The sequence below is a fragment of the Amphibalanus amphitrite genome, unplaced genomic scaffold, assembly GCF_019059575.1.
Source record: "Amphibalanus amphitrite isolate SeventyFive unplaced genomic scaffold, NRLGWU_Aamphi_draft 000009F_arrow, whole genome shotgun sequence".
NCBI classification, from domain to species: domain Eukaryota; kingdom Metazoa; phylum Arthropoda; class Thecostraca; order Balanomorpha; family Balanidae; genus Amphibalanus; species Amphibalanus amphitrite.
Window position 1 is genome coordinate 1,634,216 of NW_024881505.1, and position 27,626 is coordinate 1,661,841.

The following is a 27,626-nucleotide window of genomic DNA, read 5'->3' on the forward strand; positions in this document are numbered from 1 at the left end:
GCCTTTGCAGCGGAGTTCAGCGCCCTACAACGGGGCAAGCCAGTACCTAAAAGTTCGAGGGTATACCGTCTGTCTCCCTTCATAGGCGACGACGGGCTCCTGAGAATCGGGAGCAGGCTTCAGGAGTCTGAGTTAACCAGTGAGGAGCGACACCCTGTTTTGCTCCCAAAGGGACGGGTGGCCGAACTGCTGGTTTGGGACCAGCATCGTATGATGTGCCACTGTGGTGTGTCTACTCTGATCACTGCACTCCGAGCGGCCTTTTGGATCGTGGGTCTCCGCTGCCTGGCAAAGCGCATCAAACGCTCGTGTTTGGTTTGTCAGCGGCAGGATGCTGTCCAGTGTAACGAGCCGGCGGCGCCGCTCCCTCGCGACAGGGTAACCCGTGCGCCGCCGTTCTCGGTCACAGGAGTGGATTTCGCGGGGCCGATTTTCGCGGTGGACTGCCCGCGAAGAAAGTTCTATGTGTGCCTATTCACCTGCGCTGTGACACGCGCAGTGCATCTGGAGTTGACAGGATCACTGTCACAGGCTGACTTTTTGATGGCGCTCAGACGTTTCGCTGCCAGAAGGACTCTGCCGTCTGTTATCTATTCAGATAACGCGCGAACGTTCAGCGGAGCTGATCAGCTGATGCAGCGGTACTTTGGACATCTCGCTCCCCGGTGGAAGTTTATCGTGCCAAACTCACCGTGGTGGGGCGGTTGGTGGGAGCGACTGGTGCGCTCCGTGAAGGTGGGACTCAGGAAGTCGCTCGGCACAAGATGTCTCACTCAAGTGGAGTTAGAGACTGTGCTGACTGAGGTCGAGTCATGTGTGAATTCACGTCCACTGACTCAGGTGACTGACGCGATCGACTGCGAGAGTCCACTGACGCCCAGTCATTTCCTCACTGGACGTGGCGCCGGCTTCCAGGCCAGGCTGCTGGAGGATCCAGAAGCGGTAAGTGGTAGAGCGCTCTCCGACAGGGCTAGGGTACGCGAGAGGCGTCTGAACCGTTTCTGGACGGTCTGGAGGGATGTATATTTGCGGAACCTCCCTCACTCGGTGCGCAAGTTTTCGCATCAAGGTCAGCTACAGCCGGGGTCGGTGGTACTCGTCAGGGAGGATAACGTTCCCCGAATGAAGTGGGTGATGGGGACCGTCACTAAGCTGTTCCCTGGCAGAGATGGGGTGACCAGGTCTGCTGAGGTTCGAACCCAGGGAGGGCACTTGAGGACCCGGGCAGTCCAGAGACTCTATGACTTGGGACTACTCGACTGATGCCCTCCACCTGACAGCAGCAGGCAGCGCGCCCCTCTTCTTACCTCTGTCCCCTCATAGACAGTTCGAATGAGAAAGGGCTGGACGGATTGAGGCAAAATAGGTTTGGATTGTCAAGGCAATCCAAAGGCGGGGAGGATGTTGTGAATTTAGTTGTGACTCGCTATTAGATCTGCGTCGTTTTGTTGTGTTGCATTTAATTGATGTCACGGATGTGCGAATTGGAGTTGAGTGTTTTGCCGCGTTGGGAGGTGCGGTCGTGGTGAGCCACGTGACCTTTGTCTGGTCAAGGCTGGTATTTTGCGCCTTATTGTTGTTGTCGGCTAGTTTCGAGTGATGCTGAAGTCTGAAGTTCTTGATCGGACGTTTTGTTCTTTTTTGGCTGAAATCGATGCTTGAAGTATTCTCTTTTCAACATGGGTTTCAATACAGAGTGTGATTTAATTCGTTACATATACAATGGAGACAAAAGGCAGAACACACCTATCATAACAATGCCGCGTACTTGTCAGTTATCGCTGGGTGTGACGCATGTTGACCCTATACTTCTTTATACATCTGTCGACATTTGAAAAGAACCGGAAGGGCGAGTTGGCTCTCTTTTATACACATGTCAAGTTTGATAAGAGCCAATTATAAACAGTCCCACCATAATAAGCTGCTTCTCGGAACGGGTGTGTCCCGGTGACAATTGTATAAATTGTTAACGTTCAGCGGTGGAACGGGGCGCTACATCGACACTGCTCTAGCGTTTCATATCATCTCCAACTGATCTCAACCCACAGCCACAGCGGCGGTGCACCGCCGCCTTATCGTTCAGTCGTATGATCACCACGCTCTCCGCTAATACGTGATTTCGTCGGTGGTCGCTTCCGCTACCTTCGAAATTTTAGCTGTCACTGAATAAAAGCGCAGATACAGGTGGGAAATTTCGTAAATATGTATTTCAAGTCAACCATGACAAAACTCAACTATGACAAACGAGGCACGGGGGTCTTCAGACAAACGACTTCGCCGATGTATCTGTAACAAACGTAAATTGGTGTTAGAAGTAAATCATAGACCCTCGCAGCTACGCACACTACCGATTGTGAACAACAAGCCCCAGTAATCAAAAAGGGGGGCAAGAGCTGATATCGGAGCTCGGATGCTAAAATGGTTGTGGAGAGTTGGCCGAAATATTCAACAGTATATGGCGTTAAACGTTGGATAAGTCAACGTTGATGATCCTTACCTGAGCTGGGCTCAAGAGAGCTCCAGAAGAGCCCACTCGACCTCCCCATCAAGCCATTCTGGCCGGGCGTAGTTTGGGGAATGTAATGTGTAGATGATTTTCCGAAGCCGTTGAATTATTTCCTTATTTCTCCGGCGGGCCCGCTCCATGTCGCGGCGGGCGACCTCCAAATTTCCCTGCAAGGAACCATCACAGCCGTTAATAACTTTGATGATTCTCAAATTGTGAAGCTGATAGGCTGGCACAAGCCGCCGAACCCGAAGTTGATGAGCTGGAGGTCAACGGTATGGAGAAGAGGAAGAAGTTGAAGAATTGAGCCGGTGTTCGAAATACTGACAGCAGTGGAAATGAACGTGCTGCAGGGGTCGACGTGAAGGAAGAGGATTAGCTAAAAAAAGCTGTGTGAAGATGATGAAGCTTATGATGGCGGCTGATGAGAGGAAGCGGTTTTACGAATACTGAAAAGGACATAGAAGAAGTTGTTGAAGATAAGATAAGGGAATGAAGCTCTCTCATGAAACAAAGGATCCCCGCTCTTAAATTCCCTCGCTACACCTTCTCAAATCTTCCAATATCTGCATCATGTTTGGCAGCGGGTACCTAATCTGCTCCGTTACCTCGTTCAATTTTACGAACGATTGTACACGGCGATACTGGTCTGAGGCTGATTAGGCACCTGGCTTCTTTACCAGCAACACGGGTGATCGGTATCCGTCATAGGCGTGCTCGACGATGTTATGTTTGAGCATGAGCTGCAGCTGGCGGTGCAGCTCATCGCGCTCCGCCTCCGAGCATCGATAGTAACGGCAATACACTTGTGACGAGCTGGTGCGCAGGGTAATGGTATGTGCAGCGATCTGGACTTGCCCTAGAGCGAAATCTTGTGTAGCACGGTGCCCCTGTTGCAATTCTCGGTGGTGGTGAAGCCGACTCGGATCAGAAGAAACTCAGTTGTCTTAGATTCCTTCTATTTGGCCGAGCAGGGGACACGTTTACGTATGACCCGGTGGATCTTGCGCCGCCCTTTGACTGAGGTCTTGACTGTACAGTGCCTTGGTCTGGACTAACTTGACCTACCTCTTGCCAGCAGGTTTTTATATGCACGGGTCACGTTGCTGGCCTCGTGATCTCTTTGTGTGCATATGCGCGCTGACACCACACCGATGTTACCTAACATAAACGCAACGTCATTACACATTTGCAGTACCTACTATGGTGATATGAGGCAGATGTCGCCTGTCATTATATCGCTGTGCACTTGTCAGTCATCGTCGGTTGTGACGCATGCTGAGCTTGCAGTTCGATGTACACTTGTCAACGTTTGACACGATCCAGATGTTACATCGCTGCGCACTTGTCGGTCATCGTCGGCTGAGTTTGCAGTTTTATATACACTTGTCAACCTTTGCCAAGATCCAGATGTTACATCGCGTTTGTGCGCCGCCGAGCGGTGAAGCATCGTACGAACAAAGACAAGCATGATTTTGAAATTTTGGTGAGTGGAAGCTAGGGCTAGATGCTACACATGTGATGCGAAGATACTTTCGAATTCGCACAATAGGTGTTCTACTTCCAGCCTCAATGCCGCCTTGAGGTGTTTGAGGTCAAATTGTTCAAGAAAACTGTCGCGACTGGTCCATCGACCTTTCCACCGTAGTGCCGACTCAGATGCGTTTTGTTCGTTTTGGGTTGTTTGTTTCGGATTATCGAAGGTAACGGAGGCAGTGGCGGTGTGGTTGGCTCGGCAGTTACCGGACGTCCCGGCTGCCGGCCGGGCCCTTGGCCAGGCAGCGGAGACGTGAAGCGCGGTCAGCCGTGTGTATGTGACAGTCCATTGTGGCCCATGAGGAGTGGGACGGTATGCCGCAACAGGTGATGGGAGTATGGTCGGTATCAATGTCACATGTGCACATCAGACATACGAACGGGCACATACAATCCTTAAGAGTTATACATGATTTCCGTCTATGGCGATCTGGCTTAAAAGGATGCAAGTATGCACATAAAGCACGTGGCAACACATCAAGATAATTGCCGCCACACCGCCATGACATCAGCCGTAAGTATAAGTACATGGTGATATAGCCAAAATGAATGTCTCGAAGAGCAGCCGAAGGAACGATATAGCCAAGATGTATATTGGCTAGCGACGGCATAGATTTATTGCCATCGAAAAGATGAAGATAGCGGCGACCTGCTGTAGTGTTGAATAAGTGGAAGAAGTGGAAGATCCCAAGGAAGAAGCGGTCGAGAGAAAAGAATCGAAAAGACCACTGGAATGAATGATGGCTGTGGACTGGGCGACCGTCTCATTTCTCTGGGTAAGGGAAAGAGTAGGAGTCTCTAAACAGAAAGAGACGGGCTCGCAGCTTTTAATTTCGCTATAGTAGAGATAAACTCGTTCCTCGACACAGCGTGTGGGCCGGACCGCCTCATCCGTCACACGATTAGCATAGATAATAGGATTTTGCAAGGTTGAAAGTGTAATCTGTGAGGGTGCAGGGTGGAGCAAGGCTCTGCGACACATTCCTCCGAATATTTCCTGTCCCAACCTGGCAAAAGTCCTTGGGGACCCGCTAAGGCCCATCGGCAGGACCTTATATGTGAACAGCCCGAATGGAAGTACGAAGACAGTTTTGTGTTTGTCTTGTTCCATTATTGGCACTTGGCGACACATTCCTCCGAATATTTCCTGTCCCAACCTGGCGAAAGTCCTTGGGGACCCGCTAAGGCCCATCGGCAGGACCTGATATGTGAACAGCCCGAATGGAAGTACGAAGACAGTTTTGTGTTTGTCTTGTTCCCTTATTGGCACTTGACGAAATGTGGCTGTCAAATCAGAACTGCTGAACCACTTTGGTCGGTTCTCTCCTATTTTCGCTAAGAGCTCATCCGTTTTTGGTAGAGGAAAGGTTCTCCTTTTGCTAATAGCGTTGAGTTTTTGGTAGCTCATACAAAATCGTATGCTTCCGTCAGTTTTTTGGCCAAAACAACGGGAGAGATGTACTCAGAGCTGGCTGGGGCAGACAAACTGGTCTAGGATACGTACATGTTGTAGCGTGGAGTGTTGCAAAGCCAACCTGTCTGCCAAGAGTTTAGGGTCTCAGTGCGGACCTTTTTGGGTAGGTATCCTTGATACCGCTGTTGAGGCGACTCTGTCACCGGTGCCAGTGCGAATACCTGAGGGCATCGAGAGGGCCGATTGATGTGTGAACATCGTGGCTATGTCCTGGGCTCAAGATTCGAGAATCCTCATGGATCTCGTCTAAAGGCTTCTCAAGGCCGACACTCCAAGCCCTCTGCAGTTTATTGCATCTTTACTGATATCTGTGGAATTCTGTGAGATGGCTCAAAACAAGGACGAGATGTTGACAAGCCGATTGGGGTGATATTTCTCCAGAGACTCATGGAAAAGTTAAGTGAGAATAGATCCACTATCGGTGCAACCGGCAAGCTGAGCTTGAACTGTCCCTTACCGTTTACGTAACTTGGCACTCTAATTGATCCAAGGGATGCCTCGCATCCAGGCTGCAGACGGAGTATGCCGGTATCGGTCAGCTCAAATTGACCTGTGGGGTGATGTGGAGCACTCATCCTGCTCTGGCTAGAGCAGCGCACTAGGAGAGTTCCTTCGCTGCTCCCTAAAGCCATACTCCTATACCAACGTGGCGAAACATCGGTCTATCGTGGTATTCCACCTGTGCAAAGTGCAGGGCATCTGGTTCCGGTTGGCTGGTCTGAAAACAGATCGTAAAAGACAACGACTTTCTCGAGTCTGCTGCAGTCTCCTGAAGTATGTAAGCAAGCTGTTGGTCGGATTCGCTGCTTCTGCATCCGTCTAATGAAGCAAATCGACCGAGTCATCATCCTACCTTGGATGGAACATCAGATGCTTTCCTTATCGACTGCTACGGTCACCTCCTGAAGTAAATGTGCTTTTGATCGGGTTTGCTGCTGGCCTTACCCTCTTGTAGTCGCCGGAGTGTTCAACTCTCATACTCCGGTAGCAGTGCAGTTGCAGTGGGGTTTGCCGCCTTACACGCCCCATTGGTTCCGTTGTTCACATGCTAGAACCACCTCATTATCATGGATTGTCGCTTGTGCCAGTGAACTGCTGTGTAGCACGCCGTCGTTCACGGGCCCAGGGCTGGGGCACGGTGGGCAGGTGTTGGCCCTTGCAGATTCAAGTTTCTCGGCACAGATGTATTGGTGGGTCACACACGATTCAGACTCGATTGCACACGTCTGGTCTCGGTGACGGCCGAGGGTCTTCTGATCTCACCCTCTGCAGGGTGGTCAGAGCTCCACTCTGCTCGACCCCGTTCCTACTTTGGGCGGTGGCCCTCTAACCCTGCGTGGCAGCTCACGATTGGCCTGGAGCTAGCGTTATATAAGATTTGCACACTGTGATTGGTCGTCGCAAGTCGAACCATCGGGAAGCCTCCTGCGATCACGCGTCACGTGAGTTTGTGCCTCACGCGCTGGTTCCGTGGTGTTAAAAGCATCCGGCTACGCACCATTGCAACGACATGAGACGACACTTAGCAGACAGCAGCTGACTTCTAGGTATAGAGGCCTTAGAGCGCGTTTGACAGAAGACAGGCTAAAAGCTGACGTTTGTAGATAGCACACCGGCGGCGCGGCGCAGAGTGCTGGAGACAGTGAGTCACCTCGTGAATAAACTATGACACGTCCCGAGCCGGCCGCGGCGTCGGCTGCGCTGAGCTGAGCGCGAGCGGAGAGCGGTTGAGCGCGAGCGGGGAGCGGTAAAGATAATGAGCGTTGAAAATGCGAAAATGAAATATAGCCACCACGCAGGTATAATTAGACTACGAACTAATTAAGCCTAAACCCATAAAAAATATAAGCAGCAATTAATGCAAGGCAACGGCGATAAACAATGACACACACTTTACAGCTGCTACCGTCACTGCACGCCCAGCCAATGCCTATAGCTTAAGCTAGCCGAGAATTTCCACTCCTACCCTGCCAGTGTATATAATTTGGTGAGCATTGACCCCAGAAGACCACCCTCTGCCATGCTGCTCACTCTGGTAAACAGGTGAAGCAGGCCCCATCACCAGTTCTCCTCAGCTCCTACGCGTCCGGGCAGCGAGTCCTGCTCCACGCGAGCAGACGGTCCCGTGACGTCCTCCTCCAAGAGACGTCCGTAGGCTGCCCATCCTATCTAGCACTCACCCTTCTCTCAGGGACGTAGGTAGACGGCACGACCTACTCAATAAACGGAAAATCACCCTTCTGGCCCAGCACATCTTTCACCAAATACCTGGCGCTAATCATTCAGTCAAACATTCAGTCGAAACATAGACAAGTTGCCGAAACAGAGTGCCGATGCAAATTAAAGTTGCCGAATCAGTGGCCGAATCACGGGACTATTGAGCGCCTATCGGTCGCTTGATTGGTGGATACCGAGCGCCATCAGTCACTCGGGCTTGATGAAGCCGTACTGTAACAAGTGCAAGTCGCTGTCCGATCTCGGGCCCAGGGCGCCGGCCGTTGGCCGCAGACTGCCCGCCCGGCCCTACCCGGACCGAGGCGGGGCGGGGCGGCCGCTCACTCCCTATTGGCTGGGCCGGCTGCGGCAAACGGCAGCCAGCACAACCCTCATATGAATATCGACAGAATAATACACCAAGCATTCCAGCACCATGCTGGTTCCAAATGACACGGACTTCCTGAAAAAAGGTCAGCTACATTTGTCCCCATAGCGCAGCTTCCCGAGAGCTGGCTGGGGCAGACCACCCGGTCTATGATGCATGCTGTAGCGTGGAGTGTTGCATAGTGGGTGTTGTCGAGTGTGGTGTGTGTGAGTGAGAGCATCGTTTCTCCGTCTTGTGCCTGTGTTATGCCTCGCAGCTCACACAAACACAGATAAGGCATTCGCCAGCGGTCTAATTTCAGCTCTTATCAGCCGGTCGGCCGACTCAGGGCAATGTTGCTTACTTATTAGAGGCCTCCTCCGGAACGGTATGCCACTCAGTGCCGTACGTCTGCCCCTTCGTCGTTTATCCGACCTTGCTGATGCCAGTTTTAATCTGGTGGTACCGGCTCCCGGTCTCCGGCTCCATATATTGTGTGGTGTGCAGCAGCGACGGTACCAGCCCGATAACAGAACAGTCAGCCGCGCGGCTGTCCAGTTTTCACCAGTCTGAGTGACGCTGGGATAGAAATGCTGCCCAATATTTCTCACATCCCTCCCTTTTCTATAAAGATTCTCGGATTTCCTCCTTTGGGGTTTAACCCTATTAGCGTCAGGGAAGTTGCTTTCATCCACCCCTCACGGTTTTTCGGAGTATCTGCGAAACGACTGGAGCTAGAATGCTGGAGCTAGGCCGCTCTCTCCACCTGGACCGCATTGAGCCTGGCGAGTTCGGTCTTTATTCGCAGGTCATTGATACGCGATGCCGTTGACCCAGATGCTGTCGAACACTCGGCCTCGCTGCAGGTGTCGGCCCTTATACTCGGAGCTCGCCTGCTCGACTGTGCGCTCATCACTGGAGTTCGCAACGTACGAATGTTCACTCATCCGAACACTAGTTCACTAGTGTCCGGCCTGGAGGACCAATTTGTTCCTGACACAACCGCGCTATGCCGGTGACAATGTTCGTGAAAGAGTTTTTAGAGAATAACTTATTGTAAAGGGCCGAAATCAAACCACTTTCCGATAAATGTAGAAGTAGATTGAAAGGCAACACCAATATCAAGCCAATACCGGTGCGTCGGGGCAGCGGCACACCGTCGTCGTGGGTGCACCGCAGACGCACCTCTTCGCAGTAGGTACGGCCACGAGCACAGGGACTGAGCCGCTACAACGTGCGCCGCTTTCGGGTCCCTTCGATGTACTACTAACACACGCACAGCCGCCGGCTTTTAACGGACGGGAGAAAGCGAAAGCACAGCATACACATTATGTAACGATAGAAAATGCATTAGGTGTGCCTCTAGCGCGGAGTAAAAGCGCCGAGACAACACATAAAACAAGTAGAAAGCAAACAGTTATCGAGAGCGTGGTCACCCCCCCCCCCTTCGGCCGGTCGCACCGCTGGCAGTTTTCGGTGGTAGCAATAACATATCCTCCGGTGGTCTTATCCAAACGAAGGATGTTCGTGAGCCCGCGACAATCCCTTCGTGACGGGAACCTACCTCGAGCCAGGTGAGTCAGCAGCGGATGAGCAGTCGGGTGCACAGCGCAGCACGGCACTTACGCAGGCAGACACTGAACCCCGATTACTCTCATTTTCACGCCGTGCTTATGTATTGTGTCCTACATACTTCCACAGGCATCTACAATAAGAGTCTGAACAACGCCATAATACACGCTTTACATATTGCTCATGTTCGTGGGTTTGTTGTTTCTCCGGAGGACCAACACTAGAGGTTAACTGAGGTGCATTTGCGCGACGTGAAAACGATGGTTTTGGAGACGGACAAGAAGAGAAGAATCGCTGCAGGGTGAGCTGCGGCCGCTGACGGTGCGGTCCGCTCTCGGCGCCCGCCTCGCAGGAGCGTTCGTGCAACGCTGCCTGGGCCTGGATTAAAAACACTGGAATTCGTTGATTCTGGAGAAAAGATACATAACTTTGGGGAAGATGACAATGTAGGGTGGCCTCGTAATTGTCACACTCAACCATATGAGGGCTGACAATGAAGTTGGTGGCTAGTGACGACGAGGCCTGGATATCCCCTAATTGTCCAGGAATGGGCTGGGAATTTGGGGAAGCGGATTCCAAATGGGAGTCGGAAAAGTCATTGATATTTTGCACGGAGTAAGGAGATGACAAGGAAACTGGCTGGTCATAGGTACCTAAGATGCTGAATTCAATGCCAGATTTCGTGATAACTTGGTCAGATTGTGACAAGGCTGGTTCCTCTCCCTTCTGATGTTGTTGATGTAGCGGCTCGCCCACCTCCCCGAACAGAGTCAGAGTGATGTCGACCCGTTGATGTATTGGCGGTTCGGGTTGGCGGCGGCAATCAGACGAGAGCGAACAGCGGCTAACCTTCTCCCGGAGTACAGGTGCGCGCCTCGGAGCCCCGCCGCAGACTGCCCCTCTCGGTACGGAACAAAGGGTCGTACGCACCCGGGCCGAGCCACTCGTTACCAGTTCAAACCAGTACAGAGTGCCCTCTACCCGGTTACGCCCACTCCAGTTCTTTTCCATCAGGCAGTCTCGGGTCCGATAGCCACCAGAGCTCTCTAGTCCGCGCAGGGACTGGCACTGCTTAATAGTAAAATAACATTTCGACACCTCCGGCGGCCGCAGGCGCGTGAACTGTATATTTGTCTAGCGACACACCCGAGCGGCAGCGCGCCGGCGGACGGTGGCCGGCGGCCGACGGTGACCGCTGCATTCTACTAACAGATGACTCACACTCGACTGAGCCCAGCACCGTGCAGGCCTGGACTGGCGCGTGGGGAGGAGAGCGAGTGCGTTTCAGTTTGCTGATAAAAAATGAAAATGCTATTCTACAAAATTGCATAAAAAAAATAGAATCCGTGTCTGGCTGTTACAATACCTCCCATGCGTGCTGCTGATGGGACTTTGCGTTCTCTGAGTCTGCCCTACGTTTGCGACACGCTCGCTGGACGTGTCCAGCTATGCCGCAATAGAAGTATATGGGCCTGTTGTCTTTCGTCCACCGATACTCCTGTCGTGAAGGTCGGTTGTTAGAGGGACCACGGTTACCTTGACTTTGACCTTTGGGTGACTGGAAGTGGGGTTGTCCGCTGTGATACCGCTGTGAAACCTGTGGATGAACCTGAAAACGCTGATCTTGAAACTGAGGCTGTTGCTGTGGGACTGGTGGCTGGTTCTGGGCGACTAGAACCTAACAAATATTGTTTAGAGTTTCAGTCACCTGGTTCAGTTGTTGTTGAATGTGGTCGTCCTTTGCCTTTTCTTTAATCAGTGCATCGCAGTCCATTGGTTCAGAGCCCTGAGTGTTGTCCTTGAACAGCGAAACGTGCTCTCTTACCTGTTGCTCGTGATGAGCGTGTTTGTAGGCCTCTGCCAGAGTCCTGGGCATTTTTCTGGCAACATTTTCTTGGAGTCGGCGGTCGCGCAGTCCATTTATGAAAGCGTTGGTAAGGGTCTCGGTTACCTCTATCTCGTTTATGCGATCAGCTAGGCCTGTTTCCCTAACGTTCTGATCCTCTCGGCAAAGTAAGCGACAGATTCGTTTGTTTGTTGCAGGGCCGTCCTAATCTTTTGCTTTGATCTTATCACCGGGTTGAGGTGTACATACCTGTCTAGGATGACCTCTCTGAGCTGGGGCCATGTGGTAATCTGCGAGCTGTTTTCCATATAAAAGTCAAGGGCCATACCTTTCAGGGTCTGTGAGGCAACTAGGAGCGTTTGGGCGTCGTCATGATCCAAGCGGACACAAACATAGTCCATCATCTGCAACCATTTTGTTAGGGCATCGGCACTCGATCCGTCGAACGTTTTCTTTAAATCTATCATTTGTGCAATCTGTTGTCCTTTTTCCAAGTCACGTACTGATTTCGCTATTTCTGCTAGAATATGAGGATCCATGTTGATGTTATTTCCAATTTGATTTGACTAGAATGATCTGATTGAAAATTTGACAATGGGGCTTTTAGGGTTTCTGGTGTGAGGTACTCACTTGTCCTTTGCTGGCGCAGCGAAGTCTGTCTCACCAGTCGCCCTCCTCCGGTTGGTCTGGTATCGGTTGCGGCAGTGCTAGCGGCAGGAGGCCTGCCGCCGGGATGATCTGTCGGCGGACCGATGGGTCGGCCCGCTGACGCCAGTGTCGTCGGTATATGCGCCCGGCTCCTCTTGAGCCTCTTGTGCTAGGCGCGCTGATGGGGTTGTCGGCTCACGCGCTCGGCTCCTCTTGAGCCTCTTGTGCTAGGCGCGTCGATGGGGTTGTCGGCTCACGCGCTCGGCTCCTCTTGAGCCTCTTGTGCTAGGCGCGTTGATGGAGTCTTTTTCACCAGTCGTCCTCCTCCGGCTGGTCGGGCGTCGGCGGTGGCAGGACGAGTGGCGGTGGCTGGGTGCACAGCCGGTGCCAGGGCGCCCGGGGCGTTGGCTGGGCCGGCCGGCGTTGCGGCTCAACTATGGCCACTGGTATTTGCGTTGGCTGGGTGCTGGTGGCCGCGTCCTGACCTCGGGAGCTGTCGCTCTTGCGAGTACTTGGGCTGTCTCGGCGGTTCCCTACTCTGGCTGAGATGCGGTCGCGTTTGGGCAGCTGGCCTTTGACTGCACCTGTCTTTGGGTGTGATGCCGCCGTTCCTGAATAAAAATTTGGTGGGCGGTGGGTCTAGAGGCTGTGAGTTCAGATTGCGTACAGCACCTGGCTAGAGAGTATCTACAGGAACAGCGGTGAAAGCCGGGCGCGGAGGTGGTGACGAGATCGCAGCCGCAGCTGTGGCAGATGCCGCAGAGCTGGCACCGATGGTCGTCGGGATGGAAATGACACCTGCAGCTGGTGGCGCACTCCAGGCGTCGGGCCACGTATTTTCGGTGGTATGTACACACCCGTTGTACGGCGGTCTCGATGGGCACTAAAAGATGGAAGGCTGGGACGAGAGCGTCCCAGCAAGTGCACTGACCGTTTGGGTTGACGTAGTCCTGATGGTAGTTAGCCCCGAAGGTCGGTCGTTGGTTCCGATCCTGGGGTTGATGAGGCAGAATTGGTATGGTGATGCTGAGTCTTGGGCTCCGAGGTGGCGAGGACATCAGATGACGATGGAGTCCTGATCCGGGTCACGGCACCAATGTGACAAGGCTGGTTCCTCTCCCTTCTGATGTTGTTGATGTAGCGGCTCGCCCACCTCCCCGAACAGAGTCAGAGTGATGTCGGCCCGTTGATGTATTGGCGGTTCGGGTTGGCGGCGGCAATCAGACGAGAGCGAACAGCGGCTAACCTTCTTCGGGAGTACAAGTGCGCGCCTCGGAGCCCCGCCGCAGACTGCCCCTCTCGGTACGGAACAGAGGGTCGTACGCACCCGGGCCGAGCCACTCGTTACCAGCTCAAACCAGTACAGAGTGCGCTCTGCCCGGTTACGCCCACTCCAGTTCTTTTCCATCAGGCAGTCTCGGGTCCGATAGCCACCAGAGCTCTCTAGTCCGCGCAGGGACTGGCACTGCTTAATAGTAAAATAACATTTCGACACCTCTGGCGGCCGCAGGCGCATGAACTGTATATTTGTCTAGCGACACACCCGAGCGGCAGCGCGCCGGCGGACGGTGGCCGGCGGCGCGGTGACCGCTGCATTCTACTAACAGATGACTCACACTCGACTGAGCCCAGCACCGTGCAGGCCTGGACTGGCGCGTGGGGAGGAGAACGAGTGCGTTTCAGTTTGCTGATAAAAAATGAAAATGCTATTCTACAAAATTGCAAAAAAAAAATAGAATCCGTGTCTGGCTGTTACAAGATGTAAAAGTGTTGACTAAGTTGTTGTTGATAGCTTCTGAAATAGTAATCGTGGGTCGGCAAGTATGGCCGGTAATCTTATCCACACGATATGTGGGATTGTATTGTGGAACGAGGTACCAACGGAAATGTAAACAGGGATCATAATGAATGACAGAGCAAAAGCGAGTCTTGGCAGGGATTGAAATACACGAGGTAACTCCAGGCCAAGACAGAGCTTCCTTGGTTATTTCTTGAAAGTGATGTCGCCTATAGGGACGCAATGGGCTTCCCAACTACAATATTCGTAGTGAGGACAAATCAGTTTAGACGAAATATGGACTGAAACTGGAAAGGCATTATATTGATGAATTGTAGTCGATTGACAAGAGACGTCTTCAAATTTAATGCCGACATAGTACATATTTGAGCCACTATCATCAGAGAAGAAAAGACAAGTCGTGGAACCGATGTTAGACAAGGTGACCTCGGCTTGGCCAGACAGAGCACAAGATTGTTTACCGTTAGCAGGGGTTTGACACGCTGAGACACGAGAAGAAATTACTTTGACGATCATGTATGGGTGAAGCAAGCAAGGGAGGAAGAAAACAAGCTAAGAGGACGAGGCTGTACTTTAACTGAGACGTAGTAGGGGCCAGGGGGGCTCGGCGTTCGAAGTGGTGGCATCTCAACTGGATTATTAGCGAAAGCAGTAATGACCGAAAATGTCCGCCGTATGTGAGAACGAGTCGAGGTGCCTCAAATGGCACCAGTGCGCATGGCGAGGCGGAAGCAGGTGCGGAAAGCACGGTAAATTGTAAATAGCAGCCAGATGAATGCTCGAAGCATCGAGAAAATGGCGCTAAATGCAGACCGTACATAAATCAGAAGGAGGCCTGTAGTCAAAATGAAGGAACCTTATACTAGATATTGGAAACTTGAAGGCAGACACGACAAGTTTGACAACATTTCGGCACAGAAGGTGCACGAAATACGAGAGCAATGAGTTGAACTAGGAATGTCAACTGAGCCAGATAAAACATGACCATCGGTTGTCACAAAAGTAAAAGATAGTGATCCTTCATTATAGCGGAAAGTAGTGGGCAAAACAAACTGTCGATTTTCATCTGTTACGGTATGGACGATTTCTAAGCCGTCCTTCCTGGCCACAGAAGTTCCTGGGTCACACGAAACACCATATTCAAGACGTTGCATGTCATTTCATTTCATCGCTTGTCTTTGCATTGCAATTTATTGCAACATGAATTGTTAATTATAGTTATTACTAAAGGGATATGTACAAAAGGGAAGCGCTTCCATATATACAGGTATTATTGCTTCCAAATTAAGCTTGATCCTCACCTCGCTCCAGTACTGTAGTGAATACCCTACCGAAGACCGAGTTTTACCGAGATACCTACCCGGCTCGGCGAGCCGTGCGATAGACCAGAGGTTTGACATCCGGGGCCTTGTGTCATCCGGGAGTTTCAAACGCGCGGGTAGGGATGCGGACGTGACCTGTGGTCGGTCAGCGTTCGGCGATTTTGGCCTCGGGCGCCTCTGACGTCAGAGGCATGACCCGGCGCTCGGGCGCAGCGCCGGGCGAGAGACGGGCCGCAACCGTGGTGCAGCTGGACGCGCGATCGGAACGGAATTCAGCCAGGACCCGCATCGTAGGTCAAAGGTCAAGGGCACATATGGCCGGCGGGCGAGTCCAGCGGCCGAGAAAGAAGTCGCTGTGAAGCGAGGGCATCAGTGATCCGACCCCGGCCCGGGCTTGACCGGTGTCTGAGAATGTTTTTTGCTCTACTGCGGGGTGATTTGACTGCGTTAGTTTTAATATTGCGTGTAATAATCATAAGCACAGTATGATTTAAAACAATAATGTCAGTATAATCTGAACATATATTATAAATATTTATCAGATAATTATTAACCCGCGCCAAGCAGGTGCTTGCGCCAACCACCTCCCCTCCCCTCCCCCCACTAACTCGGCTCCTGGGCCACGTATGCGACACGTGGTAAGCGGCATTCGAGCTCGAAAATTTAAAAAAACTATTGTTTGCTTGCTTCGTGCAATCGGAAAAAAAATAATGTATGAGAAGGCACTCTCCTCGGCCAGCGACGTCTAGGACGTAAATTGATTCCCTGCTTCTGAGAATGTGAAAAGGTTTAGCGTAAGTCCGTGTAGCACTCAAGTTGCCAAGCGCGCCAAATATTTTCTCACCCGTAACACGCCCATCCAGCGCTCCCCACCCGATCATCGGCCTGACCACTGCAGCACGGTGGCGCACTCATCATCCCTGATTGGATAGAATATGACCCAGCTATGCATCACGCTCACGTGCCCGCCATTATCACAGGTCACACCCGTGTCCCTGCCCCAGGCGCGGACTGACAGTCACAAGGTCCACGCACTGCTTCAGTCTTACACGCACCTCACCGGGACAGCTACCCTGGCGATACGGGAGGGGTTCGGGAGGGTATTCAATGCAGTACTAGAGCCAGGCGCGAATCAAGCTTAATTTGGAAGCAATAGTACCTATAAGAATCTTTGTCCTTGGCTATTCTTGAGCTCTATCTGATACTTTCTCTCTTTTCTTTTACGGTACCGGAGCTCTATAATATATTCTTTCTCAATTCTCACTTTCCTCAGCACAAGGACGAGAGCTCTTCTCTATATAACTGGCAGTTACGTTACTGACCATATTTTGGAGGTGCCCGTAAGTTGGATCTTGGCCTTAAGTTATAATGCGGTGGAGCTTGTTCCATCGCTGGTCCTTGGGCATTGTAAATTTCCTCCATTTCTACCAATTCAAGCCGTCGCTGCTGCGGCATTCTGTCTCGGACCTCTCTCGGTTCCTGCGGTCTCTCGGGTTGAGGGTCTGCATGGGTCCCTGGGTCGGCCAGCAGCGTAATGGGAGGGTTCTCGCCAGTATTGCTGCTTTTGTTAGCGTCGCCGAGGAACGGTTAGCAGTTTCACCACTGTGAGCCACAGGAGGTTTCGGATCACCGAACGGCTGATCCCCGGTGAACTTCTTCAATCGGTTGACGTGTACAAGTTGTACGTCACCGGAATTTTCCAGATGCTAGATGCGTGCATTGACGGGACTAGTCAAATGTAGCACTCTGTATGGACCTTTGTTCAGTTTTTGGAGTTTGCAGGCGAGTCCTGGTTTGAGACACCAGTCTCTTCGGAGGCATGGGTTCGAATTCCACCGCTGCCACCAAATGTCAGCGGGGCCTTTAGCCCTTACCTTCCGTAAAGACGGCTGCTGGTGAACTACATGTATTTCGGTCGGACACAGGACTTTATATATGATGAGCACGCGTGCACGAATGTAAGACACGGGGTGACACGTGTGGATGTAAAACATAGGGCGGCCGGCTCAGCGCTGCAAGTTCAGCGCCTGATCACTATCATAGTCGTGTACGCGTGCGAAGCCGGGCCGCCTCATCTGTCACACGGTTAGTGTAGTGAATAGGATTTCGCAAGGTTGAAAGTGTTATCTATGAGGGTGCAGGATGGAGTAAGGCTGTACGACACGTGAGCAAAAACGCATGGCTGGCGGCGGGCCGCCGCATTTCACGTGACGCGACGCCGAGCGGGCGGCGGCCGATCACCACAGCTGTCGTAGATACATAAAGCTAGTTGACAGCGTAAGCACGAGGAAAGAGAAAGGAGTTAAGATACATTATTTGATCGCCAACAGATCATTTGTTGATATCTCTGTTGAACGTGGGGCCTGACTTTAAAAAGAATATTCGTAGCGCCTGACTAGTACCTCTAGTAGGTCTCCGACTCTTCTATTTAAGTTGACTAGAAAGATCTGATCGAATATTTGACAATTGGGCTTCGTTTCTGGTGTGAGGTGCTCACTTGTCCTTTGCTGACGTAGCGAAGTCCGTCTCACCAGTCGCCCTCCTCCGGTTGGTCTGGTATCGGCTGCGGCAGTGCTAGAGGCAGCAGACCTGCCGCCGGGTTGATCTGATGGCGGACCGATAGGCCGGCCCGCTGACGCCAGTGTTGTAAGTCACGCGCTCGGCACCTCCTGAGCCTCTTGTGGCGCTGGTGTAGTTGTCGTTACACGCGCTTGGCACCTCTTGAGCCTCTTGTGGCGCTGGTGTCGTTGTCGTTACACGCGTTCGGCACCTCTTGAGCCTCTTATGGCGCTGTGAATTCCATCCATTTCACCAGTCGTCCTCCTCCAGCTGGTCGGGTATCGGTAGTGGCAGGACGAGTGGTGGTGGCTACTGGCTGGTTGCGCAGCCGGTTCCTGGGCGCCCCGGCAGTTGGCTGAGCCGGCCGGCGGCGTGGCTTGACTATGGCCGCCGGTATTTCAGTTGGCTGGGTGCTGGTGGCCGCGTCAGAGACCTCCGGAGCTGTCGCTCTTGACTGGACTTGCGTCGTCTCGTCGGGTCCTTGGTTTGGCTGGGCTGGGGTCGCAGCTTTTTACTTCGGGCAGCTGACCTTCGACTGCGCTCGCTTAAGGACGATATGCCGGCGCTCCCGGATAAACATTTGGTGGGCGTTGGGTCTAGAGGCTGTAAGTATAGATAGTGTACAGCACCTGGCTAGACAATATCTGCAGGAGCAGCGGTGGAAGCCGGGCGCGGAAGTGGTCACCAAGTCACAGCTGCAGCTATGGCAGATGCTGCAGTGCTGGCACCGATGTTGGTCAGGCTGGTAGTGGCACCCAAAGTTGCTGGTGGCGCACTCCAGACGTCGAGTTAGGTAGTCTCTGTGGTAGGAGCACACCCGGTTTCTGGCGGTCCCTACGGGCTCTAGCAGGCGGAGGGCTGGGATGAGAGCGTCCCAACAAGCGCACTGGCCGTTTGGGTTGGCGAGTTCCTGGTTGTAGTTGGCCCCAAAGCTCGGTCGTTGATTCAGTGCTTGGGGCTGGTGCGGCAGAATGGGTATGACGATGTCGGCCGGAGATTGCCGACTTTCTTGGAGGTTCGGCGTGCCAGTGTGTCCGTAAAGCTGGTCTCGAGCACAGTGTGTATTTGACAATTCATGCACGCTTTATATACAAGGTTTTGCACGCACATCACGACCATGTAAGGGACGTCATGCGGCGAGCGTGTGGGCCTATTCGAGGAACCGCGCGGAAGCCTCTGCAGAGCCGGTCATTCGTTGAACCCGGACCTGCAGTGGTCGCACGCACCTGACCAAGGCCATACGCGCTTGTCGCACTAGTCCTCTGAACAAAGCCTTGCGACATTACCTCCCCTCCCCCCATGAGCCGACAATAGGAGGCGTCAGAACATACACAACACACGACCGGGTGAAGAGGCAGACGTCCCGAACTGATGGGTGACTTGCTCGCAGCGTGGAGATGTGGAGGTCCTCCGGATCTCGATGTCCGAGGTCTCGGCCCATGACGGAGCCGATGAGGTCGCCGTCAGCGGACAGCGACAGGAGGCGCGGCCGGCCGGAGCGGGCGGTGATGTCGACTGTTGGCAGCCAGTGATTGCGGGGACAATTGGCTGGAGCCGGCAGAGACATCTGGTAGTAGAGGTGACCTCCGGATGATGCGCGAGCAGAAGTCAATGGAGACGTCGCGAATCGATGTACTGGTACCGAACCCTGTGTGGCGATTTGACTTGTATGGCGCTTTTGGACCGCACTCGGTTGATGTGGTCCCGAGAATGCGACGCCAGAGAATCGCCGTGTAGTCAGGTACCAGTGGCGATGTCGTGGACTCGTACCGGCTGCCGGCCGGGCCCTTGCCCAGGCAGCGGAGACGTGAAGCACGGTCAGCCGTGTGTATGTGACAGTCCATTGTGGCCCATGAGGAGTGGGACGGTATGCTGCACAGGCGATGAGAGTATGGTCGGCTGTCTGCAACATACACAATTTCTCATCAATATTACATGCGTACACCAGACATACAAACAAGCACATACAATCCTTAAGAACTATACATGTTTGCGACAATGTTGAGTCTTGGGCTCCGAGGCAGCAAGGACATCTGATGATGTTGAAGTCCTTATCTGGGTCACGGCACCATTGTGACAAGCTGCTCCTCTCTCTCTCTCTCTCTCTCTCTCTCTCTCTCTCTCTCTCTCTCTCTCTCTCTCTCTCTCTCTCTCTCTCTCTCTCTCTCTCCCGTGATGCTGGCGCTGACTCGGCTCGCCCACCTCCCAGGACAGAGTCAGAGGGGGGTCGGTCCGTTGATGTATTGACGGTGGTGATCAGAAGACAGCAGACAGCGGCCAACGATCTCCCGGAGTACAAGCGCGTGCCTCGGAGCCCCGTGCTATACTGCCCCTGCTGGTCCAGAGCTGAGAGTGTACGGGGCCGAGCTTCGGGGCCAACTACAACGGGCGGTGGCCGACCACCACAACCATCGTAGAGTAAAGTAGTTAGTTGACAGCATAAGCACACGGAACGAGAAGCGAACATGATTTGATCGCTAACAGTCCCCTTCTTCGGCAAGAAGGGAACATTCCCTTACTGTGGGGGGGGGGAGAGGGTGGAGGGCAATCATATTCTCTGCCAGGGCCAGTCAAGTAGCCACACGAGGGACCTGGGCCACGACAGTGGCCAGTGGGCACCAGCCTCCACGGCGACGAGGCGCGCGCCTTTACGACGATCGGTGTATCGGCCCCCACGTTGATGCGGGCGCACCAGCCTCCACGGCGATCGCCTCCGTAGCGTTACGCGCGTCACCGCGGCGCCTCACACGCCTTCGTGGTGTTTTCTGCTTCCACATCACCGCGTTGGGCTTCTCTGCCGTGGCGTTCTCTACCGTGGAGTTCTCTGCCGTGGCGTTCTCTGCCTCGGGCGTTCTCTGCCCCGGCGTTCTCTGCCCCGGGGCTCTCTGCCCCGGCGCTCTCTGCCCCGGCGTTCTCTAAACTGTCGTTACCGGGTCGGTTTCTGCTCCGCAGCGGCTCTTCTGTGCTCCGCGCCGTTCTATGCTCTGTCTTTACCACGACGGCTACCATTATTGTTTTCCTTCCACTACGGCTGCTACGTATTTTGACTGCTCGTCACTCGTCAACCAACGCGAGGTGAAACGGTTAAGATGTTAAATTGGATTGGTAGTAGCATTATGTCAGCAGTTGATAGGTATTGACCATTGTGCTTGTGTGTTCACAGAAACTGGCGACTTCGTTTCGTCTGCCCTGATCGCCGCTTCTGTCGACACCATCGATCTGTACCTTATCATGAAGGAAGTTTCTCTGCGACTTCAATCACCATTGATGCTCAGCGATTGACACCAGGACATTGCTGATTCATGGCAAAACGCTCAGGCGGAAAATAGTTCATGATTTTAAATGTTCTTGCTAATAAAATAGACGCGAATATCATAGGTTACTTTGCATTGTACCAAAATATAATAATTCTAAACATTGTGCGGGTATTTAACGGTCAATAAGTAATAACTCATACACAGACTCACGGACATGTGCTGACAACTTTGACGTTATCCCTAAAATGCCAAATTACGCTAAGTGAGCTCACCAGTACCACTCATTGTGCAAAGTTGCCATCTTGACGTGTGTCTAGGATAGATTTGTACAAACGTGCAACTTGCAGAAAGTGTATGTAAATCTCAATGGCCATAATTATGATTATAGCTAGCTTCTATTAAAGGGACTATCCCACCTTCTAAAATGTTGTTAAAACCAGTTAAATTGTGTCCGACTTTATAGATTGGATGACCAGGAACACGGTTCTGGCTTTTATTTTTCATTAAACATCTTAGGCTTCCCATATTCCAAACACAAACTTTCAAATATGTGACGTCACAGCCCAAAATTACCTCCTTCCCCAGGCCACATTACTGTCATAAAGCTGATTCTTTTTACTCTGTAGGCACCACAACAAAGTTCAGACCAAGTTTTAAGCGATTTTTCAACGAACAAACCCATTTAAATCAGAATGACTAAACGAGGTGACGTCACACTAACGGTCGCTCCATGTTGAAGATAGGGCCTTGCGCAAGGCCCATTTTCAAATGAAGGGAACGAATTTCTTCAACACCAAGAGGCCGCGGGGGTTGCAACCTAGATAGATAGTGGTTTCTGAACCTCGCCGCAAACTTGGCTATCTCAACTCAAACCCCATGTTAAAGGTGGGATAGTCCCTTTAATAAGTTTTCAATTCACACGACCCCTTATGTCCATGCCCAATCGAGCTGGAAAAAGTAACTATCCACATTAACCCGATACCAAGCTTGCCTATCTTGAGCACTAAGTCGTGCCTATCTCAATAAAATTGTGTTCCCTACGACTTACCAGTGACCTCATGGAAGTGCGAGTGACTGGACCAAGCGTTCTCATAACGTCTCTCCGGTACAAACTTGCAAATACAACTGAAGTCAGCTTGTTACCTCGAACCGACCAGGAAATTTCCGGACTATTTCGTCACACTCGCGCTAAGACAATAAGTATCTAACAGTGCTCCTAATGCTGTGCCGTATGGTCGTGTTACAGGCTGTCACCACACCAGCTGACCCGATCGGTCAACCATCGAGCCGGGGTTGGAGCTGGGAGAAGCGCAGCTCTCATGGCTGCAGATGGACTGCTCTTCTCTGCAGGCTCCGCACCATTGTCAATATAACCAGCAGAACCGCCGTCCGCTACTCATCGGTCGAACTATTCGGGCCGGCGAACGATCACGTCCGGTGACATCTGCAGATGTCAAACCCCGCGCCGATGGAAGGGCTCAGTTAACGTGTCGGTTAACTGACTAAAGGCGGCACAGTCGACACACATCTCTGTTGCGGGCGATCATGTGAATGTGGATTAGTCACAGTCGCAGGGTATGACTGCGTGGTGCATTCATGTGTATGTCTGGAGGGATTTCCCCGAGATATTATGTCATTACTGGGAAGAGAGATGTGACGAGCAGCCAATGGGACGAATGCTAGGTGACATGACGTTCCTGTATAGATGTTTAGTGCGTCTGTCTAGCTGAGCGTTGCTATCGACCGTTGCACCTGAGAGCTGAAGTGTTTCTGTCGTGCCTGGATTTTCTCTACTAGTTACAGTGTGATTAGGCTTTAATTTGGAGCATTATATGGTCTTATGCCCGTGTTTGTTGTGGATTTTATCATCATATTATCGTTGTTTCACTTTTCAACATGTGGTTAGGTTAGGTTAGGTTAGTTTAGTTTAGGTTAGGTTAGGTTAGGTTAGGTTAGGTGATTACTTTTCATGTTATATGTATATAACATGAAAAGTAATCACCTACAGTTATGTGTCTTGTCGTGGTCTCATTCACATCACGAAGCCCACCTATTTGTTTGATATTTTACTGCACTTCTGAATGTTTTCAATGGGTCAGCAATACACGTCACTTACCGAATTTCATCAGATGTTTTCCACGAATCCCTTCACAACACCGCGCACTTACGTGTTAGAGGGCGCTGAAGCCTGAAACTAGCCTCAGCTCTAGCCGTGTCGGTGCTGGCCCATGAGCTTCTCGCTCAGACGAGGGGCCGTCGTTAACACTCTATCGCATATCTGGGCTGTTTTTGGCTACCAGCTGCAGGTTAGAGGCGACTGCAGCGGGTGCCTAAGAGCAGCTGTTTGCAAGGAGAGAGGAGGCTAGACTGCTCGGGTGGGTACGTCGCTGTTTAGGTGACCGGCGGGGGTGGGCGCATGGTATAGGGGGCTCTCGGAGACCTGTCCGCACGGCGCCATACATATGTACATAGATCCCGTCCGACGGCTGCTCAGGTGGGCAGAGTTACCTCCAGGGGGAAAAGGCGATTATGGGTAATTGGAACTCGGTAGTCGACCTTAGTACTTTCCTCTCAGGCCACTACACCTCCGGGGGCCACAACCCAGACCAACACACAGACTGTCAGTGTCGGTGAGCCGAACGTCACAGTGGTCTTTTGGGCTATCGGATTCTTTCGTTAAAAAAACCTCAAACCAATCAGTCAACTAACATAAACAAGGAAATCGGCTATGACTAATTGTGAACTCATATCGAGCTTAACCCGCACCCCGCTGGGGGTCATGGATTTCCACGCCCTGCTGGGGGGGGGGGTGTTGAACAACCCCTTCTAACTCGGGTCCTGGGCCACATAGCCATACGGGACGGGCGGCGTTCGAAAGAGCGTTAAAAATAAGGACGGAAAATAAGAAAGAAATCACTTTAGTCACTGTTTTGGTCAGGTCAAAGGTCAGGTCACCAGAGGTCATTGAAGCCCAAAATTCGCCGATTTGTAGGTCAGATGTCGACAGTTTTCAACAAATCGACGCACAACTCGGAAACAATAAAGCTAGAGCACCGCGAAAAAGCGCATTTGATAGCCCTTTTAACCCTATTAGTGGCAGGCTCCTGGCTACCCCTATTAGTGGCAGGGGGGGGGCTGTTTACGACCCCCCCCCCCCCCCTGATATCTCGAGATCTAACGGGCCGATTTTCCAAATTCAAACGGCATTCGATTTCGCTCAACGTGATCTACATTCCTAAAAAATAAGAATTAAGAAATGTCAATAGGGGGGTAGAGGGGGTAAAAACGGGCAAATTGCAGATACATTTTAGACTGTTTATCACGGCCAGGTTTCTGAACCAATGTTAACGCAACTTTTGCCGATCGATAGAGAATGAACCAGGAATTGACATGGATCCTAAAAATACGCATTTTCAAAAATCATAGGCGGATACAGATGTAATTACTAATTATTCCCCAATATTCAGCACCTGGACGCGCCTATGGTTTTAGGGGAAAACATCGCTTGTAAGTGTTCACAAATACATGGCATGGTGCATTTGATCGCTTTCTGGCAATGTAACTACTACGAAACCGCTCATCAAATGGTACTGTACATTTCAGTATGAACCCCCCCCCCCCTTTTTGGACGCCTGGATCCGCCTATTATAGCAAAAACGTGTCAAAAGAGGACGCACAATAACTTTGTATATGTTATCACATGATGCCTTTCATTCACTGTTCGTAAAACTGGTGCATACAGTTATAATACATCAGCATCGTGATCTTCGCCCAAATGACTCGTTTCACGAATAGGACCCCCCAATTCCCAGTGCTCTGGAGCCGCCCCTGGTAAAGATATGAACTTGAAATTTTCAGGGAATGTGCCCAATTTAGTTTTAGGAAAAGTCAGAAATTTTCAGCATCGTAGCTTCAGCGGTTTCGGAGATATTCCCGAAAAACCTGAGGGGTGGATGAAAACAACCCCCTGCCACTAATAGGGTTAACCCGCGCCACAGTGGCAGTCTCAGCCAACTTCGCCCTAGTGGGGGGGGGGGGGGGCATATGTTACCACCCACCTCTAGCTCAAAAACTAAGAGGGCTAGATCAAGGCGCGGTAAAAAGCAGTCGATAGCTCTCGATGCGCACGTTTGAAAGTCATTCAGTCATTTTTCATATTAGAGCAATAATGGGGTCACCAGAGGTCATGAAAGGTCAAAGTTTGCGAATTGTAATTATATTTTTCAGAAAACATGCCATGATCTCAGGAACGCATGGAAAAACAATTGATGATTGAACTCTTCTTTTGATAAGTTCATCATCAAAAATGACCTCAGGTCAATGGTTTAGCCTCCAGAGGGCAAAAACTCCAAAAATAACTGTGTTTACAAAAAAGTGTTTTTGGACAATAACTTTTGATTAAAAAAAGCCACGACATTTCTATTGCCAGAATCGTGTTCCTCTCGCCGAGACGCGTCGAATGAACTATAATTTGACCTTGAAAGGTCAACTTGAAAATTTGACCTCCGGAAAAGGTCATGGACATGGTGCATATCAATCGATACGTCTCGGCATGACAAGCACAATGAGGCCGTCCCCAGCGAACTATCTCTTTCCGATCGAGAGATATTGGCAAAAATCTATTTGTAGCCTCAAATGATCTCGGATGGCCTTTCTAGAGGCTATCAGCAAAAAAAAAGAGACACATTGGTCGTCACGGGTGGTCCAAATCATTGTGATTCTGAAATATTTGGACTGTTCCTATGCGTACACATGGATCTAGAGGCATTTTGGTTTTTCTCCATTGACTTATAATGGAAAAGTCACGCCACTGGCCTGAAATTAGGTCACGGATATAAAAAAAAAACGAGATACACAAATTATTGGCGCTCATAACATCATGCAATCCACCAAGTTTGAAACCTTTCTGACAAACACTGCAGGCTGGACATTATTGCAAACTGTTTTAGGCTTGGTCAGTTAACTTGACCTGGTGACCTGACCTGACATGACCTGGGGTCAAAAATTTCACACATTGTCCAAAATTGATGTACATAAAGCTACTCCAAGCGGCGCGGCGCTACGCGCCGCGGTTTTTTATTCACACGCAAAAAACGCAACAGGGTGGTAACATATGCCCCCCCCCCACTGCACAGTGGGGATTTTTCCGATCTAGCGCTTATTAATTCAAAAAATATTTTTTTGGATTTTTGTTTATTTTTGTGTCAGTAGGGCTAAGAAATGTCTGAATTTGTCATATAGGCCATTGTTTTATCTGTATGTCCACAGCAAAACTAGGAAAAATGCGCCCAAAGTTCACACTCATGCGTGATTACTCAATGGGCTCAGCAAGGCCCGAAAGTATAGCTCAATTTCATTGTCCTGTCCTGTTGGTTTTAATCTTGCGAGGTCTTAAGGTTGCATATCGTCTGAAAGGCACCTTTATTAGGAATGGAATGGCAAACAGAAAGTATGCCACAACCTTACTAAGGTCACAAAAATGCCCTTTACAAAAAAACCCTTACAGACACCATATTGAAGGAATGGTATTCTAAATAAATGTAGGAAATCAACAATGTTCTCCACACTTTTCCACTCCGAAATATATCCTATCGAATACGCCACTTTCTTCTGCACAAGACAACGCCTAGTTTGGCTGCCGAAACTTGCCTGAACACGGAATATTCACATTATAGTATCTTAACACCCCACTCGAGGAGCGCTAGGGCAAACAGCACGATATAGGTATGTTCCGGACATAGGCGAATAATTTTACCTCGTGATTTATATGATGCATATTTTCTGAGACACATTCATTAGGAATAGGATGACAAGCGTAAATTATACATACCGTAACTGTTTCTGCCTTGAGTCACACGCATGCTCGACCAAAGGGTTTATTCCACCCAACGAAATAGCATGGTTTCTGAAAGAAACACAAAACCAAGAGTAAATAAAGGCACCGGCTGAGACTGAGAAATAAATCATTCGCCGCTCCTTATTCAGTGAAATTCACCACAAAATCAGACGATAGGTACGTTGGAAATACAAATAAAAGCAAATTCATCGCGTTTGATAGAATTCTTACCGACTGTTTGGCAGCGACAGGCAGAATATGCATCAACACAAAATCGGCGCCTCCTCAAACGAATGGCGCCTCCTCAAAACGAATGGCGGCTCCGAACAGCTGATCTGACCATTCGAGAACCCGACCACACCCACTGCGTCCCAACAGCGTCACCTGCAGTCCGGTGACTGACACTCGGGTTCAGGTGCTCGCCACCAGAGGCGCTGCGGTCACTGACGCACTATGTCCGTGGTGGTGAGAGCGCCGCCACCAGGAGAAGAAACGCAGCGAGCAGCGCGGCGGAGCTCCGCAGGACGTCGGCCCCCGAGCGAGCAGATGTGTCTGAGTCCGCTCAGCGGGAAACACTGCTCCGCTACCCGCTTCACAGCACCAGTCCTCCCGGCACCGAGCGCCAGCCGCAGCTCGAGCACCGGCACCCGGCGCGCGCGCACATCACTCCCCGCCAGTTCGCCCCGGCGCC

At 51.4% G+C, this 27,626-nt stretch overlaps 1 long non-coding RNA gene across 1 annotated transcript; it reads right to left on the minus strand.

The window, feature by feature from the left end:
• Positions 1-2,181: 2,181 nt before the first annotated feature.
• LOC122380437 lies at positions 2,182-27,626 on the minus strand. The gene is made up of 4 exons (XR_006256331.1): positions 27,167-27,626; positions 26,930-27,004; positions 2,498-2,673; positions 2,182-2,286 (listed from the first exon to the last, which is right to left on the minus strand). It is a non-coding gene; the product is annotated as an uncharacterized LOC122380437 (long non-coding RNA).